The 17,327-nt window shown below is 41.8% G+C and overlaps 1 protein-coding gene and 2 non-coding genes across 4 annotated transcripts in view; 1 reads left to right on the top strand and 2 right to left on the bottom strand.

Annotated features, from left to right (window-relative positions):
* GPD2 (glycerol-3-phosphate dehydrogenase 2) overlaps positions 1-17,327 on the bottom strand; it is a 232,884-nt gene that overhangs the window by 167,153 nt on the left and 48,404 nt on the right. Inside the window, exons 1-2 of one of the 2 annotated variants that reach the window (XM_049615624.1) lie at positions 9,519-9,614; positions 7,625-7,726 (exon numbers count right to left, since the gene is read on the bottom strand). The exons of the other annotated variant lie outside the window; for it this stretch is intronic. The gene's annotated coding sequence lies outside the window, so the exon portion shown is untranslated. Of the gene's footprint in view, positions 1-7,624; positions 7,727-9,518; positions 9,615-17,327 lie in introns of those variants that run through there. 2 annotated transcript variants of the gene reach the window in all.
* On the top strand, positions 9,313-9,383 carry TRNAG-GCC (transfer RNA glycine (anticodon GCC)). The gene has a single exon. It is a non-coding gene; the product is annotated as a tRNA-Gly (tRNA).
* On the bottom strand, positions 9,663-9,734 carry TRNAA-CGC (transfer RNA alanine (anticodon CGC)). The gene has a single exon. It is a non-coding gene; the product is annotated as a tRNA-Ala (tRNA).

Below are 17,327 nucleotides of genomic sequence, written 5' to 3' on the forward strand. Positions count from 1 at the left end.
CTTGAACAACAGAAATGTGTTGTTTCACAGTTCTGGAGGCTGTAAGTCCAAGATCACGGTATTGGTAGGATTGGTCCTTATGAGGGTTGTGAGGGAGAGTCTGTTTTATGCTTCTTTCCTAGCTTCTGGAGGTTTGCTGCCAATCTTTAGTGTTCCTGGCTTGTGGAAGTATTGCCCCATCCCTGCCTTCCATATAGTCTTCTGTGTGTGTGTGTGTGTATCTGTGTGTCTGTTCCTGCATCCAAATCTCCCTTTTTTATAAGGACCCAATCTTATGGAATTAGGGCCCCCCCCCCCATGACCTCATCCCAATCACCTCCAAAGACCCTATTAAAAAAAAAAAAAAAAAAAGGTCACATTCACAGCTACCAGGGGTTAGTACTTACACATATGAATTCTGAGGAAAACAATTCAACACACAATATTTGATATATAAATTATACCAAAAGTTACACATTTTCTATTACAGTATTGGAATAATTTTGCAATTTTGTAGTATGCTCAGTGCTATTATTATAGGATATGAGAAAGAGAAGGGGGTGAGGGGAAGAGAGAAAGAAAGAGAGAGAGAGATTGTTTTTAAATATTTCCAGGCCTCAGTTGGAGTTTTCTATCAAAGAAATTTTGATTACTATTCACGTATATTGATGATTCTTGATAGGTTACTTTGCATATACAATTCCTAATGTCAATCAGAATATCTGGACACTGGGGCACTAGGTGGCTCAGTTGGTCAAGCATCTGGCTCTTGATTTCAGTTCAGGTCATGATCTTGTGGTTTGCAGGATTGAGCCCTGCATCGGACTCTGCACTGACAGTGCAGGGCCTGCTTGGGATTCTCCCTCTCCCCTCTCTCTGCCCCTCCCCTGCTTGTGCTCTCTCTCCCTCTCCCCCCCCAAAATAAATAAATACACATAAAAACTTTTTTAAAAAGAATATCTGAACCCTGCCTTTATATCCAATATTGTGATAGGGACGGCTGAAACACAATCACGAAAGCTAACAAAACAACTACATGAAAGTTTCTCTGACCACAAATACATATTAGGAAGGCAGGAATAACAGTAAAAAACATAAATAATAAATATTTAAGGGCTAAATCTTGATAGGGACTAGAAATATTGCAGGAGCTCAGAAAATGAAAATCCAAATGAGGTTTGTTAATATACAAATACTCTGAAAAATCAATGAGAAAATGAGAAACATTCTAGTAAACACAGTCCATCAAGAAGTGATTGATTAAATTATGCTATGTCTCTGTACCATGGAGGACTCTGTCATTATTAAAGGGTAGATCTGCCTGTGTTGAAATGGAGCAGAGAAAGATAGGTTAAACCAGAAATTACTAATGGCTGAAAACTTTAAGAACTAATTTCAGGAAACGAGGAAGAAAAATATTCTAGAATGGAAGAAGAATTTAACTTTTGATTTTATACCTTTCTGTGCTGTTTGCATTTTCATAGTTTATATGCTTTATTTTTTAGCTTTCATATTTTTAGTTGGAGGAGCTCATTTGTCTAAAATTGAGCTAATCATCCTTCTCTGTTTATGACACACTATTATCATTGGGCCATATATCTTTGTTCTTTTATTTATTCACGCTTACCCCCACACCCCTCTCTTTTTCCCTTTGCCTCCCTAGAAGGCATCACCGTATTGTGCTTAACATACATCTTTTTGTTTACATGTGACCTTACAAAGCATGTATTGTTTTGAGTTCACCGTTTTAAAGGTATGTAAATTATACTATCATATCTCATTTTGTACCTTATATTATTCACTAGGTACCATGTTTTTGACAGCATCCATGTTGCTCCTTGATGCATCTTTTTTCTTTTTTCTCACTCTCTCTCTCTCTTTTTTTTTTTTTTTAATTTAAATTCAAGTTAGTTAACATACAGTGTAGTCTTGGCTTCAGAAGTAGAACCCAGTGATTCACCTCTTACATATAACCCCCAGTGCTCATCCCAACAAGTGCCCTCCTTAATGGTCATCACCCATTTAACCCATCCGACGCCCCTCCCCTCCAGCAGCCCTCAGTTTGTTCTCTGCTCTGTGTTACATCTTAATCTACTCCTTCCACATGCTGGATACAAGTCATGGTGTGCACCTTTACCATTGATCTGTCCACTCTCCTTTAATTTTTTTTTTAATGTTTATTTTTGAAAGACAGAGACAGACACAGAGTAGGGGGGGTGGGGCAGAGAGAGAGGGAGACACAGATCTGAAGCAGGCTCCAGGCTCTAAGCTGTCAGCACAGAGCCTGATGCGGAGCTCGATCTCACGAGCGGTGAGATCATGACCTGAGCCGAAGTCAGATGCTCAGCTGACTGAGCCACCCGGGTGCCCCAATCTGTCCACTCTCCTACAGAACACTTGGGTTGCTTCCACAAATAACACACAATGAACATCCTGGTATAAGTCCTTGTATTGACTTCTACAAGAAATTATTTGACCTACATAAGAATTTACTTATATAAGTATTCCCAAATGGAAATACGAGTTCATGGTTTATACGCAAACATAATGTGTCCAAATGGTACCAGCTGCTCTCTGAAATGGCAGCTCCCATCCACAAGCCCGCCAGTGGTGCACAGGGTCAAATGTCCCATGTCCCTGCCCATATTCAGCATCATGCAGCTTTAACATATTGTCTAGTCTAGTGGGTCCAAAGAGAGATTTCCTTTTTTAACTTGAATTTCTTTAGTAACTTTTAAAAAATTTCATGAGAAAATGTCTTCTCCATCCAAATGTATTACTTTATAATCTAGTGCTCCTTTACTCTGCTACAACCTCTCTTAGAATCCAACTATGTGTTTTCACCTAGTCAAACTTGTATATCTTGTCTAAAACCTCAAACTCAGCATCTTTCAAAGCAATATAAAAAGTTCACAGATGATTACTACTGAGAAGAATCTTGGTGATCTAGAACAATATCTTCACTTTAGACCAAGGAAACCGAGACCCAGAGAAAATAAGTGACTCTCCTACTATGAAGGGGATTTGAGGGACAGAATCAGAACTGATAAGCAGCAAGGTACAGGGTTGAAGAGGCAGAGCTTTGGATCAGACAGAAAAAGGAAAGTACAAGATGGTTGGAATAGTTGAATTAGGTTTCCCAAATGGAGCTGAAGCTGAAATGACCTTTGGAAACATGCAGACAGAAGGGAAATGTACAGGGTGGAGAAAGCAACAAAGCCATCATCATGAGGAATGAGCATGCTGTGTTTTGTGCATGACAGAGGGCAGCAAGAATGTTGCCATAGTGAAAATGGCCCTGGGAATTGGGGTGTCTGGTGAATCAGCTAGGACTGGCTATTTAATCTTCCGTGCCAGATGAAAACGCAGAGTCCCTTGTTCAAAACTTAAGAATTACAACAGGATGACAGCTAAGCATTCAGCTAAGTGCCAATCAACTAAGTGCAAGACCTTGTGCAAATGTACAGGTTGCACATCTATGAAGCTCGCCCTGAATTTGGCAACGTTTAAAAAATGTGGTTGGAATTAGGATCCACTGAAGTTTGTGAGCAGAATGATAAAATGAAAACAATGTTTAAAAAAAAAAAAAAAAAGAGACCTCTCCTGGGAATAATTCCATAATATGTATCAAAATTTAAAATGTACTCACTCTAGGGCTTAGCAGTTGCACTTCTAAGAATCTATCCTGCAGATATTTCATACATGAGCAAAATGGCATTTGTTCAAAGATACTCACTGCAGTGTTGTTTCCACTAGCAAAAGATCAGAAGACTATATGTCCTTGGCTAAGGAACTGGTTAAGGTAATTCCAGTACCTTCATGCAATGGACATTTTCATCATCCTCATACATTTTAGCATTAGAGCTGGAGTCTTCATTTACAAGCTTTGATTCTAAATCTTTAGGAAACCTGGCCCGGAGCACTATTTGTGATTATGAGACGGAATAAATAATGTTTTACTTTTTAGCCAGTAGAGTGCAGTTATATAGAAACATAGAACTATTAAAAAGAAAGAGGTAGCTCCACTTGTATAGAAGAAAAATTTGCTGCTATCTATCTTAAAAAAAAGAGAAAGAAAGAAGAAAGAAAGAAAGAGAGAGAGAGAGAAAGAAAAAGAAAGAAAGAAAGAAAGAAAGAAAGAAAGAAAGAAAGAAAGAAAAAAAGAAAGAAAAAAGGCAACAGTCACAACAGTAGGTATGGTGTGTACCTTTTGTGCAAAAAAGCTAAATGCAATTTGTATCTACATACGATTTCTGTGCAGGGAAATACAAAAAACTGATGGCAGTGGGTCACCTCTAAGAAATGGAACCCAGAAAATGGGGGGTAAGGGGTGGAGGGTGGGATGAAGACAAGCTTTTTAACGCATACTCTTATGCTTTTTGAATTTTGCACCATATGCATGGATTACCTATGAAAAGAATATGTATATATACATATATATATATACATATATATATATATATGTATATATACTTCCATTAGATGGTGGGTGGCCGAGTGCCACAGCTCAAGAGGGGTTGAATAAATGCTGCATCAGAAATGAGTGTCGAGAGAAGGATAAAGAATTCATACCCATATATCCTCCACCCTGAAGACTCCATATGAATTCGAAATTAAGTCAATTTTGAACCAGCAATAAAAATGATTAAATTTTTGAAAAATTAAGGAAATTAGAAGCAGAAGAAGGAAGGAGGGAGGGAAGAAGTAGGAGAGGGAAGGAGGGAAGGAATAGGAGAGGGAGGGAGAAAATTCAACCAGCAGCAATTATGGGGGTGGGGGGAGGGAAGCAGGGGTTTCCCAGGTAACCCAGGGGGTGAGCTGATAAGGATCTGCAGTAGTCCAGAGGGACGGGCCTGAGGAGGAAGAGCAAGATTCAGCGCTGTTTTAAAAGAAGAAAATCCGACTTGTTGACTAATTAGACATGCTGCAGAACTAGGAATGAGCCTATCATGAGCAGGATGATTTTGCAGTGACAGCTTTCCAGGAAAAATTGCTGCATTCTCAACATCTGCATGCATCTGAGAATTACACCTGGATTCTTCATTTCCATGCCTTGATTTTAATCCTTAGGAAAGTAGGCCTTGGGGTACTACTTGTGATTCTAAAATGGAATAAGTAATGATTTAATTCCCAGCCAGTAAAGGGCAATCCAAATGACTGGCTCCACCATTTCCCCAGGGCTAGTTTGTAACCTGGGACAGAAATAAGCTGTGTGTATTAAATCAATACAATCACTCACAAGTTTAAAAAAAAAAAAAAAAAAAAAAAAAAAAAAAAAAAAAGCATTGCTTTGGTGGCTATGTATTAAATGAACTATTTCTGTTTCTTAACGGTTTGCTTTCTTCAGATGATATAAGCCTGGCCACATTTCCATGGTGAGCCAACACCAACCAGGGATAGGGTGCCTTGAGCAAGAGTTCCAAGAGCTATGATGCAAATGACAAGCCCCTGCCTGCCCCATCGGGCTGTCACAATGACAGGTTTCCTGAGAGAAATGATTGGGTAACATTCCACGGCACTCCTCGCTTTCTCCTCTCTGCCAGCCTCAGAAAGGGCCACTCACCAGAGCATGGTGGCTCCGCAGACTAGGAAGTGCTGGTGTGTGCTACCCAAAAGACACCGTCGGCCATCTGTGATCTTTCCGGCTTAACCATAGCATGAAATCACTGCTTCCACAGCACCTCCGATGTGGAACAGGATTAACACAGAGCATTGCAATGAAACGCAACGATACACGTATTTGTCCTGACGTGACCTGTGTCATGATGTGACTCAGATTTAGCAAGAGGAAGTTCTGCCTGCCTGAAGAAGCCCTGTCTCCACCGATTCCATGACAACCCACTCCCTTGCTTCTCCACCTCTGGCTCCTCAACTCCTACCACTCCCTAAAACAGACCTTCTCAAGGCTTGGCCTTCAGCTCTCCTCTCTCTGTGATTTCCTCCACTTTCAAATACTTACCTTTTACTTCTGTGTTGTTGCCCCCGACTCCACTTTTGTAGTCTTGATTTCTCTAGATCTAGAGGTCAACTGCCCAGGAGGCATTTCACCCTACTTACCTCAGAGTGTATATTTCCGGAAGCAAACACTTTACTCCACCCTTTTCCTTCCAGTCAGTTTTCTGCCAGACCTGACATGATACCACTATTCTCCCAGTCACTTAAACTAGATTTCTTTTTCCCATCCTTCTACCTGGCCATGAACCTCAAGCAACAGCCTTCCTCCTACTTCAGAACCTCACTGCTGCTCCGATTACACTGTAATCACCTCCTGCATGAATTTCCTGACTTCTGGTTTCTCTTACTTCTACTTCTCTGGCACATTGTTACCAGATGATCCCTTCAAAAGCTTTGACTCTGGGGTACCTGGGTGGCTCAGTTGGTTAAGCGTCCGACTTCGGCTCAGGTCATGATCTCACGGTTCGTGAATTCAAGCCCCACGTTGGGTTCTGGTGCTGACAGCTCAGAGCCTGGAGCCTGCTTCAGATTCTGTGTCTCCCTCTCTCTCTCTGACCCTCCCCCATTCTCTCTCTCTCTCTCTCAAAAGTAAATAAACATTTAAAAAAAATTTAATGCTTTGATTCTCCTCTTGCTCAAAAAATCTTCAGTGGCTTTCCTTGCCACAGAATTACCTTTATCTAAACAACTTGGAATAAGTCCTACAAACTTTTTCATGGTCTTAATAGTTTTTTTTGTAATTCTACCACAGATACATTCTTTACATTTTTCTTAAACTTTCATATTTTCAGCCTATATCACATTCAAGGGTAATAAGTTCTCTATATTTACTATGTTTTGGGTAAAACTGTTTCTCAATTTTTGTTGTCTCGATGCAAGCAATATAAGTACTACTCAAACTGACTTAAAAAAAAAAAAAAAGATAGCTCATTTTCCAAAGACAAGTTACTGACTCACATAAACACAAAATCTAGATTTTGTTCTATTTAAGCATGGTTGCTTTTAGGGGCTCAGCGTCATATTGGGGATGTTTCTCTCTCTCTCTCAAGCAAGATGGCATCAGCAAAACTAGCTATATACTCAATCTGTTTGCTCACCCAACAGAAAGACAGTTTTTGTTTATATCTCTGGAAAGAAAGTTCTGGTAAGTTCTGGAAAGTTCTTTCATCCCTCTTATGGCCACATATCCATCTCTAAGTTAAACACAGGTGGGGTGCCTGGGTGGCTCAGTTGATTAAGCATCTGACTCTTGATTTGGGCTCAGGTCAGGATCTCACAGTTGGTGCAGATCCTGCTTGGGGTTCTCTCTCCCTCTCTGACTGCCTCTCCCCTGCTCTCTCTCTCTCTCTCTTCTCTCTCTGTCTCTCTCAAAATAAATATATAAACCTAATTAAAAAAAAAAAAAAAGAACACCACCATGACAAAGGGAAATATCTGGCTAGATCTGTTTCACATACTTACCACTGTGACAGAGATGAGGGGGAGAGTTAGCCTCACCCTAATCTCAACGTATCAGTTTGCCACAGAATAGAATACTTGTACCAGACTTCTATCAGAAATAAATGAACTGCTAAACACACACACACACACACACACACACACACACACACACACAGAATGCTTTTGGCTGTGTATAACAAAGTGCCCACCACAAATGGGTTTAAACAATAAAGATCTTTAATTACCTTACCTAAGACTGGATGGAGAAAATCCCACGATGTCTCTTTCTTCTGGGTCATCCTCAGTCTTTCTTCAAGTCACAAAATGGGTGGGGCAGCTCCAAGTATTACACCTCATATGGCAGTGTTACAAGCAGGAAAGAAAAGGCAAAAGAGAGCTTCCATACCATCTTTCCCAGAAGCCCCCTCGGTTATGTCTATACTGCACTGTCTTTGGCAGGAAGGGTCACAAACCCATCTGAGACCAATGTTTGGAAAGGAAAATGGAATAACTGGCTTACAGCACCACATTTGTTCCTAGGGCTAGGCTGACTCACATGGACTTGCAGTAAGGAAAAAAAAATGTAGTATGGTCTTTGATAGGTCACTAATATTTGTCACTAGGCTGTATTTCTCATTTGATCCTTCTTTCTCTTTAAACTCTTGGTAGTGTTTAAGTTTTTTAGACTGTTTTAAATTTTGAATCAGAACATTTTGGAGTTTGAAGGAATGTAGTTAGATCAGGGCTTTTCAAAATCTTTTATTTCAGACTTGTAACCCATCAAACAAACGCAAATAAATGGGAGAGTTTAAAAATGGCCTGGTGGAGGGGTGCTTGGCTGGCTCAGTCAGTGGAGCCCTCCACTCTTGATCTCAATGTTGTGAGTTCCAGCCCCACCTTGGGTACAGAGGTTACTTATAAATAAGGTATTTTTAAAAAAACGTCTAGTGGAAGTGATGGGACTGGGCAAAGAAGGTGGGGCCCCAACAGACAATGGCCATGAGGCTCTCCTGGCAAGTTAGAGCCCTTTCAGGATGCAATTTAAAAAAAAAACAACAACACACATCTCTATCCAGTTCTAGTTCTCTCATTTTAAAGAACTGAGGTTGTCAGAGGTAAAAATGATTTGACTGCATTCTTCCAGTGACTTAGGACTGCAGTTTCAATTTACTGAGTCCCTAACATCTTCATATCTTTTATGTCTTCATAATTTCATGATGTATTTATCTTCAAATTTTGCTCTCTATTCACACAGTAAAAACTTCTTAAAAATAAATCCTAATGTGGGAGTTCTTAGGTTAGTCATTAATCTTTTATGATTTTCTCCAACGCCACTCTAGTATTCTTGATGTATAGTATCCTATGGGTAGAGGCTCTGATTCATAAAATTAGTGTTGAAAAGGGGCCCATGATCAAGTCATTCACAATGAAAGAAAGAGCGGTTTAGAGAAGTTAGGTCATTTGGCTAGAATCACCAATGCTTCAAAGTCAGGTCACAGCGTTCTAATTTACTCTTATAATTTGGTCAGGGTCCTAGCTCCTTACCCCTTGTTCCTAACAAATGTGAACACGTAGTTGTTTGAATAGCTACTATAACAGAAGAAAAATAGGGAGGAGTTGTTACAAATCGTCTAAAGGTCCGAAGAGACAGCTAGGTAGCTGTGTAATGCTGTACACACATAACAAAATTTCCATTTGCCTGCTTCACCGCGATCAGCTTCAGAAGAATCACTTAATAAAGTTCAACAGAAGTTAATAGGATTGGATTTTTTGTCAATCTGAATGTTTTCCCAATATTTTATGATAATTATTTAATTACAGATTCCACTGCTTTATTTAATATTGAATACATAAACATATAATTACAAACAGAAGCGAATCAGCGCACACGTGGAAATATCTCTTCTATTAGAGTATGGGAAGCACTTCCTCCTGTGAGCATTGGTGGTTCAGTGGTAGAATTCTCGCCTGCCACGCGGGAGGCCCGGGTTCGATTCCCGGCCAATGCAACTTCGCTTTTCCTTTTACTTTCTAACTGTGTAAGTTAGGATCCCAAAGCAACTTCGGTAACCATACCCAAAAGCTGGTTTTATGCAAACAAAGAAAGAGGTATCGGGGCAATTTCCGGTTTCGCTTTTACGTACAACTTAAAAGGCCGTTTCCCTGGGCTTCGCTGTTGTTTCTCTGCCTCACTGTTAGATTGTTCTTGGACGCCCTACTGTTCTGTGAGCAAAAGGTCTACGTGTAGTGTTTCCTGTACTAGGAAAAGAAAAGGGACAACGGCTGTTTGGAGATGCCGGGGATTGAACCCGGGACCTCACACATGCGAAGCGCGCGCTCTACCACTGAGCTACATCCCCCAGCCGAGAAACCCCTTTCTGGTAAAGGTATTCATTCAGTCTCTGTGGCGCTGGTCAAATTAGTAGAGTTTCACGACCTGATTTCGGTGAGCGTCAATGCCGCACGTTTCCACTCTTCCCACCCCGGTGTGAGGCCGCTCCTCCCGCGCTTCGGGACCTGCCGCGGCCAGGGCTCCGCGGCACAAGCAGAACGAGCTCCCGAGCACTCCCGCCCGCGCCGCGAGCGCGCAGCAGGAGCGACGGGGCGCCCGGCCGCGCCAGCGGGGGCGGGACGGTCGTGAGCAGAGCGACCCAGGGCTGGGGCCCTCCGCGGGTTTACCGCGCAGGCGCCGGGGCCGCGAGGCCGCCGGCGCCTTGCCGCCGGCTCCCCCGGCACTCGGAGTCGGGACTGAGGGCCTGCGCCGCGCCGTCAGCGTCACCCTGGTGCCCACCTACACCTGCTCCTGGAGTAGAGCGCTGGGGACCCTCCGTGCGCGCTCGAAAACCTTAGGCCTTTACCTTTCCCCACCCCCTTAAGAAAACGACCTGTTCACACCAACTCCCATAAACTGGGTTATGTGGGGGGCTACTCCACCAAACTCCTGGAGGTGTAAATGATTTCACAACATGCTCTTCTTTTCCATGGGGACTGAAAGAAAGAAAGTGACACCGCCACCCTCTTTGTAGCTTAATTAGATCGAAATGATGGTTAAGTCGGGGAGGGGAACCTGCTAAAAATGGATTTTTTTTTTCTCTCTGTTTGATACTTTTACACCTTGGACCCATCTGATGAATAGGTTAAGATAGTATAAAGTAAGTCACTGAACACCTCCCCTCCCTAACCACTAATTGCACTCCCAGCCCCAAATGAAGACACGCTATTTGGGTCCTGTTGCCTCGGAAATTGCCTCTCTCCAGTTGTTTGAGTGCGAGATAATACAATGAGCTAACTTGCATTCTAGCCGCATGATGTGTGTTTGACCCTTCCGGTGCAGTTTAAACTGACACCACCCCAAGGCAAGTGAAGGCACCCTGATAGGAGGAGGGGAGAGATCTGGTGTCAGGGGCCCTGGATAGCTATCACTTCCAGCCCACCTGGAAGGCAGACCAGACCCAACAGGTAGCAAGGACCGGGTGGGCCTAGAAGTTCTACTCACTTCCGTTGCAGGAAAATACCCTTCATAAATGAAGTGGTCAGCAGTCCAAAAGGCAGAGCGGAGAGAAGTTTCAGAATAATTCTGAGTAAACCACAAGGCGCATCATCAACTCTTAGATTACAAATAAATAAATTCCTGCGCTTGCTTACAGTAATTTAAACAAATAATGGCTCATAATCAGATTTTGTTTTTAACTAAAACAAGCCACATGCTGATCTAATACAATAATACAGAATGTCCAAAAAAACCACACAAAAAAACCCCAAAAAACAAACCACGTCAGGGGACAGCCATTAGGAGCTCTGCTCCAAGCCAGAACATTTCCAAACCAAACCCTAGATTCCATCCTGAGGCACTAAAAGATGAACATGTCAGTTGACTCTGAATTGGGAAACAGGGATAAAAACATTTCTCCACCCTCACGGTTTTCACCGGGGCAAATAACAACTGCAGCAACTAGTTAATTGTAAAGGAAGTACTTGGCCTCTGGTCACCTTACCTTGCCATTGTCTTTAGACCCCTCCCTCAAGTTAGGGCTTATTTCTGTCACCTGAGGAAACTCACTTTCTGGGGACAACTCCCTTCTTTCTCAGGCAATTCTGAAATTTCAGAGCGAAGCCTAGAGAAGTCTCTTTTTAAATTCTCACTCATATCCTACCAAGCCAAGGTCTACGTAAATGCATTTGACAACAAAAATGAAGCTAAACTCTAAAGCCAACAGAGGATATCACATTGATTTACTGGCCTGGCTTAACCCAAAAGAAAGGCTCTAACTCGGGGGACTTTTTCAGCCACGGTGGTTGATGGGAAAGGTGAAATAGGAGGCACATTTTTGGATTAGGGAGCCTTTTCAGGAAAACTTGGATCACATCTATTCTTTATGCAAGTAAAACTGCACCAACTCTGCTCACAGATGAAGAGATGCTGGCCAAATGTCCAAAATTATAGACTATAAAAAAAAAAGCCAACTCAGTTCTATCTTCTACCCTCCTATTTCTCTTGGTTGGGGACAAATTTGCCTTTCGCGATCTCCCTCTTTCTTTGTCACACACATCATTCACACACACACACACACACCACGCACAAGGATTGACCATAGGCCCCCACTTTGAAGCGCGTCATGTTTCTCTCTTCCTGTGCTTACACCTTCCCTTTCACATTCTTGCTTGAACTCTTGGCACTCTGTCCAGCAGGTACAGAGCGTGTTCCCCTCAGTGCTGGCTATAAGCTAAAATATTTATTCCCAGTCCAATTAGCAGTTCTTCCTCCTGACTGCACATTAGAATTACTGGCAGAGCCTTTGAAGAAGGCTAATGCTTGCTAGAACCCAACCCCAAACCAATTAAATCAGAATCTCAAGGAACGGGTCCAGGCATCAGTACCTTTTTAAACTCTCAGGTGATTCCTTGGGGCGCCTGGGTGGCTCAGTCGGCTAAAGCGAGACTGACGTCAGCTCAGGTCATGATCTCTTGGCTTGTGAGTTGGAGCCCGGAGTGGGGCTCTGCACAGACAGCTCAGAGCCTGGAGCCCCTTTCGGATTCTGTGTCTCCCTCTCTCTCTGCCCCTCCCCTGCTCACTCTCTCTCTTTCCTTCAAAAATAAATAAACATTAAAAAAGATGTTTAATCTCAGGTGATTTCATACACAAAAATAAAGTTAAAATGGATGAAAGACCTAAATGTGAGACAGGAAACCATCAAAATCCTAGAGGAGAAAATAGGCAGCAACCTCTTTGACCTCAGCCACAGCAACTTCTTACTAAACATGTCTCCAGAGGCAAGGGAAACAAAAACAAAAATGAACTACTGGGACCTCATCAAGACAAAAAGCCTCAGCACGGCAAAGGAAACAATCAACAAAATTAAAAGGCAACTGATGGAATGGGAGAAGATATTTGCAAATGGCATAATGGATAAGGGGTTAGTATCCAAAATCTAGAAAGAACTTATCAAACCCAACACCCAAAAGACAAATAATCCAGTAAAGAAATGGTCAGAAGACACGAAGAGACACTTCTCCAAAGAAGACATCCAGATGGCTAACAGACACATGAAGACTCTCAACATCACTCATCATCAGGGAAATACAAATCAAAAGCACAATGAAATACCACTGACAACTCAGGAAGTAACAGATGTTGGTGAGGATGTGGAGAAAGGGGAATCCTTTTGCACTGTTGATGGGACTACAAACTGGTGCAGCCCCTCTAGAAAAGTATGGAGGTTCCTCAAAAAATTAAAAATAGAATTACCCTATGACCCAGCAATTGCGCTACTAGGTATTTATCCAAAGGATACAAAAATGCTGATTTGAAGGGACACATGCACCCCAATGTTTACAGCAGCGCTATCAACAATAGCCAAAATATGGAAAGAGCCCAAATGGCCATCAACTAATGAATGGATAAAGAAGATGTAGCATACACACACACACACACACACACACACACACACACACACACAATGGAATACTACTTGGCGTCAAAAATCATGAGATCTTGCCATTAGCAACAATGTGGATGGAACTGGGATGTATTATGCTAAGCGAAAGCAGTCAGAGAAAGGCAAATATCATATTATTTCACTCATATGTGCAGTTTAGGAAACAACAGATGAACATAGGGGAAGGAAAGGAAAAATCAGACAAAAACAGGGAAGCAAACCATGAGACTCTTCAATACAAAAACAGAGGGGTGCCGAAGGGGAGGTGGGTGGGGGATGGGCTAAATGGGTGACAGACCCTGGGTCTTCTATGTAAGGGATGAACCACTGGGTTCTAGTCCTGAAACCAATACTATACTGTATGTTAAGTAACTTGACTTTAAATAAATAAATTAAAAAAAGAATCTCAGGTGACTGCAAGGAACAAATAAGCCTGGGGGTGGGGGGGCGCTGCTGCTTGATGGCTATTTGCATGTCAAGAAGAGATGGCCAGGGATGGTGTTTAACAAAACTTAACCCTTTTAATCACTTTGCAGTATATGCATATACCAAATCATTATGTGGTACACCTTAAGCTAATACAATGTTATATGTCAATTATATCTCAATAAAACTGGAGGGGAAAAAAAACGAGAGGTCTATTACTAGCCCAGTAATTCTTGACCTTGACTGCATATTGGAAGTACTTGGCAAGCTTTAGAAAAAAAAAAAAAATCTGATGCTTGAATCCCATTTCCAAATATACTGATTTAACCATTCTGAAGGTGGTCATTGAACATTTTTTAAAGGTTCCCCAGCTGGCCCCATATGCCGCCAAGGTAGAGAACCACAGCATTCGAGTTCATCCTTTCTCAAGTTCTTCACCCCATCGTATGAGCAGCCAAGCCTGTCATAGTTCTGACAACAGAGGACTCCTTGCTCAGAGCCCCCCCACACTTGGGAATTCGTGTTGCTAGAGGATGAAAAGAAGGTGACTCATTCCAAGTTGTCTTCCCTATTTTCCTTCATCTAAAATAAAACCGGTGGTTGGGGCTCCTTGGTGGCTCAGTCGGTTAAGTGTCCAAACTTCCACTCAGGTCACTATCTGTTGGTTCATGAGTTCAAGCCCTGTGTCAGGCTCTGCGCTGCCGGTGTGGAGCCTGCTTGGGACTTTCTCTCTCCCTCTCTCTCTCTGCCCTTCCCCCACTCACTCATGCTCTCTGCCTTTCAAAATAAATAAACTAAAACTGGTGAAGGCATGTGTTCAAGTGCTAACACAAGCATTTCTTAACCTAACATCACCTGTCTCCTCTAGGTGAGGTGTCTCTGCTGAGCTGCTAGCCATGAGAAAAGCTCCAGAGGAGAACAGGAAAGGGGTAGGCAGAAGAGTAATCTGCACTTGGCACCCGGGAATGTCCAGTGCCTGTGTCTTCCTGGATGAAAAAAAAAAAAAAAAAAAAAAGACTGGATTGCTTTACTCAACACCTAAAGGTACAGGGAGCTCTTTGAAATACATCATTTTACTCCTCAGGATCATAACTATTAGTAATTCTTCATCACCACAGTTAATTATCATTAATAACAACCTGAAGGCCAAAATAGCTACTGGTTACATTTAATTCAGGGAAAGTTAATAAACACTACTCTTTTCCATAAGTATCCCAAAGTGAAAAATTACAGTGGCCATAATTTGCATTTAGGATTAGAAGTATTTATTGAACAGCAAGTTAGATCCTACTTGGAAAGATGCAAATTCTATAATTTAGATTCTGGTTACAAATAGATGGAAACAGAAGGAGGTACATATTTAAGATGACATTTAGAGAAGAGATGTTAGAAAAAGCCCATACTTCTGGAAACTATCAATGGTCAGTCAGTTTAAGAAAGGGTGTTTTAAAACTGGAAGGAGAAAAAAATATCTGTATGGGGTCTGAGAGATTTTTCCAAATTCAGATAATCTGTTCACGATAAGTTTTGTAGTCTTATACTACTGGCCTATTCACAAAAGCTGGAAATAGGATACATACTTCTTATGGTGGTCTTGGAGGTCTGATCTTGCCAACTAGCTCCCCCTTGATATTAGGTATTATATTTTATTCTATAAGAAGTCTCCATAGCACTAACAGTCACTAAGTTCTCAATAGGCATATAATACATTCTGGCTTACCATTTCAAGTAGGAAGCTGCTTTTTCTTTTCTTGTTTCTAAAAAATGGTGTTTAAGAGTAAATGGGCACAAGGGATTCTATTGGGGTAAGGAAGATATTCTGCAACATTCTAAAATTGGATCATGATGATGGTTATACAACTCAGTAAAACTACCCCAAATTACTTAATTGTACAGTTAAAATGTGTGAATTTTATGACTTGTAAATTATATATACCTTAATAAGGTTTTAAAAAGTGGGAGGGGGAGGGGTTTATAAAGGAATGGAACATGTTAACAGTGGAATGGAATTAATGTGCCAGAGGGGCATTATACATGCATCCTGCATACCTAATCCAAAGAGAAAACAGATGGTACACAAAAGAAAGAAAGTGGATGATGAAAGCAGTGAAAATAGAAGGAAAGGAGCAAATAGTTGTGACACAGATAGGGAATCTACTGTCTCCCATGACCGTTACAAGAATAGGAAGTGCAAGCCATGGGCTGGGCACTGAACGAAGCACAGGGGAACACAAATGTAGGTTGCAACGAGACCTGACGGATTCTACAATGGAGTTTTGCATGGAGTATTGAGGAAGAAACAAACAAGAACATCTGAACTTGCCCAAGTTCACACAGGTACAGATGCTGAAAGCAGAAGTCAAACCAAGATTACCTCACCCTTCAATCTGTATCCCCAGGCTGAATAGATGTTTTCTATGCATGTGCCAAAGGCTGCTGTTCTCCCTTCTATAATAAACGTCCTGACTTTTAGCTGGACCTGTGAGGGCCAGAAACAATGACATTTCCTACCCTCCCAAGCAGTAGCATGGAGGAAGAGGCAAATTGTCCTCCTTTGGGGACACATGCCAGAAGCTGTAAACAAACATCATTTCCCCTCACATCCTCTTAGCTAGACCTTACCCTCATGGCTAAATGTAGCTAAGTGAGGGTTGGAGAAAAGTGAAGGTTGAAAGGTCAAGTCCACATCTGGGAAGATGGGAGCAGCCTGGATCCCTAACAACTGAGTAGTCATCCTGTGCTCTCTGCATCCAGACTTTTAGGAGAGAGAAACTTTCTTCATGTTTGATTTGGAACCTCTCTTTCTCACAATAGAAGCTAAGTTCTAGTTACTAAAAAGAATTATTCTTCCCAGAACACAGGTAAGCACATAGACATATGCTGCCCATGTGACCCAAAGAGACTGACTTTGATAGAAGCGGTGTTGTAACACTATGTTGGGGCGTTCAGAGCCCTGCCAATAAGGTTGGACTCAGACAAGCTGAATGGCGGCCAGCTATCTTCAGTTTTATTAATTCCAGGTAAAGAAAGAATACAGAACTTCCTGGCTTGTTTATCACCCAAAGGGAAATGGAGACGAAGGCAATTACAACAAAATGAAATATTCTTTCTCAGGAGTTCTTCTGTATTTTAACTATCCAAAGACCGTACTTCCTGCTGCTCCCCTCCAATTCTAGACTTTGGTTATTATGTTACAAACTCCTTTAAAAAAATGAGAAATGGGATGTAAGTGTTAACTGGTATCCAAAGTGCTCATATTTCTTGTCCCTCTTGGCTAACAAAAAAGATGTCATCTATGGGGTGCCTGGGTGGCTCAGTCGCTTAAGCATCTGATTTCGGCTCAGGTCATGATCTCACGGTTTGTGGGTTCGAGCCCTGCATCGGGATCTGTGCTGACAGCTCAGAGCCTGGAGCCTGCTTTGGATTCTGTGTCTCCCTCTCTCTCTGCCCCTGTCCTGCTCATAATCTGTCTGTCTCTCAAAAATAAATAAACGTTAAAAAAAAAATTAAGATGTCACCTATGATGTTGCCCCTATCCTCCCTTGGGAAACTAAAAGTTTTCCCCTGATATACAAAAGGGTAGAAAAGGAT

The sequence above is a fragment of the Panthera uncia genome, assembly GCF_023721935.1.
Source record: "Panthera uncia isolate 11264 chromosome C1 unlocalized genomic scaffold, Puncia_PCG_1.0 HiC_scaffold_3, whole genome shotgun sequence".
NCBI lineage: Eukaryota > Metazoa > Chordata > Mammalia > Carnivora > Felidae > Panthera > Panthera uncia.